At 55.9% G+C, this 3,587-nt stretch overlaps 1 long non-coding RNA gene across 1 annotated transcript; it reads right to left on the reverse strand.

The window, feature by feature from the left end:
• Positions 1–925: 925 nt before the first annotated feature.
• On the reverse strand, positions 926–2,529 carry LOC127922738 (uncharacterized). Its single transcript, XR_008112095.1, has 3 exons — positions 2,491–2,529; positions 1,337–2,090; positions 926–1,071 (listed from the first exon to the last, which is right to left on the reverse strand). It is a non-coding gene; the product is annotated as an uncharacterized LOC127922738 (long non-coding RNA).
• Between the last annotated feature and the right edge of the window lie 1,058 nt (positions 2,530–3,587).

Below are 3,587 nucleotides of genomic sequence, written 5' to 3' on the forward strand. Positions count from 1 at the left end.
CTCCTCTCTCTCATCTCACTCTCTCTTCTTTCACCTTCCTCTCTCTTCCCCCATCTCTCTCTTTTTCCTTCTCTTCTTCTTCTCTGTCTCTCTTTCCCCATCTCTCTCTGCTCTCTCTCTCTTCCCCATCTCTTCCTCATCTCTTCCACTTCTCTCTGTTCCTTCTGCTTTATCCCTCTCCACTGCCTGGGTCTCCCAGCAGACTTCTTCCTGCAACAGTATTAGTGCATCTCTAATTACTAGAGCAAAGGCTTTGCCTGGTCTTATTCTATTACTATTCTCTATTCTCTCATCCCCTCAGGATATCTATCTAGTCTCTTTTTTAACTAGGTATACTATCACTCAACTCCCCCCCTCAACTTCCCTCACTGAACTTCCCCTCACTCAACTCCCCTCACTCCAACTCCCCTCACTCAACTCCCCTCACTCAACTCTCCTTCACTCAACTCCCCTTCTCTCAACTCCCCTCACTCAACTCAACTCCCCTTCACTCAACTCCCTGAGGGGTATAACCTCTATCCCTCCCTCCCACCCTCCTCTCTCCTTCTCGCCTGTGTCCTCTATCCCTCCCTTCCACCCTCACCTCTCCCCTCTGTCCTGTGTCCTCTATCCTCCCTTCCACCCTCACCTCTCCCTCTGTCCTGTGTCCTCTATCCTCCCTTCCACCCTCACCTCTCCCCTCTGTCCTGTGTCCTCTATCCTCCCTTCCACCCTCACCTCTCCCTCTGTCCTGTGTCCTCTATCCTCCCTTCCACCCTCACCTCTCCCTCTGTCCTGTGTCCTCTATCCCTCCCTTCCACCCTCACCTCTCCCTCTGTCCTGTGTCCTCTATCCTCCCTTCCCACCTCACCTCTCCCTCTGTCCTGTGTCCTCTATCCTCCCTTCCACCCTCACCTCTCCCTCTGTCCTGTGTCCTCTATCCTCCCTTCCCCCCTCCCCTCTCCCTCTGTCCTGTGTCCTCTATCCTCCCTTCCACCCTCACCTCTCCCTCTGTCCTGTGTCCTCTATCCTCCCTTCCACCCTCACCTCTCCCTCTGTCCTGTGTCCTCTATCCCTCCCTTCCATCCTCACCTCTCCCTCTGTCCTGTGTCCTCTATCCTCCCTTCCACCCCTCACCTCTCCCCCTCTGTCCTGTGTCCTCTATCCTCCCTTCCACCCTCACCTCTCCCTCTGTCCTGTGTCCTCTATCCTCCCTTCCACCCTCACCTCTCCCTCTGTCCTGTGTCCTCCTATCCCTCCCTTCCATCCTCACCTCTCCCTCTGTCCTGTGTCCTCTATCCTCCCTTCCACCCTCTCCCTCTGTCTTGTGTCCTCTATCCCTCCCTTCCATCCTCACCTCTCCCTCTGTCCTGTGTCCTCTATCCTCCCTTCCACCCTCACCTCTCCCTCTGTCCTGTGTCCTCTATCCTCCCTTCCACCCTCACCTCTCCCTCTGTCCTGTGTCCTCTATCCTCCCTTCCACCCTCACCTCTCCCTCTGTCCTGTGTCCTCTATCCCTCCCTTCCATCCTCACCTCTCCCTCTGTCCTGTGTCCTCTATCCTCCCTTCCACCCTCACCTCTCCCTCTGTCCTGTGTCCTCTATCCCTCCCTTCCATCCTCACCTCTCCCTCTGTCCTGTGTCCTCTATCCTCCCTTCCACCCTCACCTCTCCCTCTGTCCTGTGTCCTCTATCATCCCTTCCACCCTCACCTCTCCCTCTGTCCTGTGTCCTCTATCCCTCCCTTCCACCCTCACCTCTCCCTGTGTCTTGTATCCCTCCTTCCCCTTCACCTCACTACTCTCTCTGTCCTCTGTCCTCCAACCCTTACTCCATTTCACCATCACTACTCTCTCTGTCCTCCAACCCTTCCTCCATTTCACCCTCACTACTCTCTCTGTCCTCTGTCCTCCAACCCTTCCTCCATTTCACCATCACATCTCCCTCTGTCCTCCAACCCTTCCTCCATTTCACCATCACCTCTCCCTCTGTCCTGTGTCCTCTATCCTCCCTTCCACCCTCACCTCTCCCTCTGTCCTGTGTCCTCTATCCTCCCTTCCACCCTCACCTCTCCCTCTGTCCTGTGTCCTCTATCCTCCCTTCCACCCTCACCTCTCCTCTGTCCTGTGTCCTCTATCCCTCCCTTCCCTCCCCACCTCCCCCCTCTGTCCTGTGTCCTCTATCCTCCCTTCCACCCTCACCTCTCCCTCTGTCCTGTGTCCTCTATCCTCCCTTCCACCCTCACTCTCTCCCTCTGTCCTGTGTCCTCTATCCCTCCCTTCCATCCTCACCTCTCCCTCTGTCCTGTGTCCTCTATCCTCCCTTCCACCCTCACCTCTCCCTCTGTCCTGTGTCCTCTATCCTCCCTTCCACCCTCACCTCTCCCTCTGTCCTGTGTCCTCTATCCTCCCTTCCACCCCTCACCTCTCCCTCTGTCCTGTGTCCTCTATCCCTCCCTTCCATCCTCACCTCTCCTCTGTTCTGTGTCCTCTATCCTCCCTTCCACCCTCACCTCTCCCTCTGTCCTGTGTCCTCTATCCCTCCCTTCCATCCCTCACCTCTCCCTCTGTCCTGTGTCCTCTATCCTCCCTTCCACCCCTCACCTCTCCCTCTGTCCTGTGTCCTCTATCATCCCTTCCACCCTCACCTCTCCCTCTGTCCTGTGTCCTCTATCCCTCCCTTCCACCCTCACCTCTCCCTGTGTCTTGTATCCCTCCTTCCCCTTCACCCTCACTACTCTCTCTGTCCTCTGTCCTCCAACCCTTACTCCATTTCACCATCACTACTCTCTCTGTCCTCCAACCCTTCCTCCATTTCACCCTCACTACTCTCTCTCTCCTCTGTCCTCCAACCCTTCCTCCATTTCACCATCACATCTCCCTCTGTCCTCCAACCCTTCCTCCATTTCACCATCACCTCTCCCTCTGTCCTCCAACCCTTCCTCCATTTCACCATCACCTCTCCCTCTTTCCTCCAACCCTTCCTCCATTTCACCATCACCTCTCCCTCTGTCCTCCAACCCTTCCTCCATTTCACCATCACCTCTCCCTCTGTCCTCCAACCCTTCCTCCATTTCACCATCACCTCTCCCTCTGTCCTCCAACCCTTCCTCCATTTCACCATCACCTCTCCCTCTGTCCTCCAACCCTTCCTCCATTTCACCATCACCTCTCCCTCTGTCCTCCAACCCTTCCTCCATTTCACCATCACCTCTCCCTCTGTCCTCCAACCCTTCCTCCATTTCACCATCACCTCTCCCTCTGTCCTCCGACCCTTCCTCCATTTCAAGATCACCTCTCCCTCTGTCCACCGACCCTTCCTCCATTTCACCATCACATCTCCCTCTGTCCTCCAACCCTTCCTCCATTTCACCATCACCTCTCCCTCTGTCCTCCAACCCTTCCTCCATTTCACCATCACATCTCCCTCTGTCCTCCAACCCTTCCTCCATTTCACCATCACCTCTCCCTCTGTCCTCCAACCCTTCCTCCATTTCACCATCACATCTCCCTCTGTCCTCCAACCCTTCCTCCCTTCCACCCTCACCTCTCCCTCTGTCCTGTGTCCTCTATCATCCCTTCCACCCTCACCTCTCCCTCTGTCCCGTGT

Source organism: Oncorhynchus keta, unplaced genomic scaffold, assembly GCF_023373465.1.
Source record: "Oncorhynchus keta strain PuntledgeMale-10-30-2019 unplaced genomic scaffold, Oket_V2 Un_contig_26965_pilon_pilon, whole genome shotgun sequence".
Lineage (NCBI taxonomy): Eukaryota > Metazoa > Chordata > Actinopteri > Salmoniformes > Salmonidae > Oncorhynchus > Oncorhynchus keta.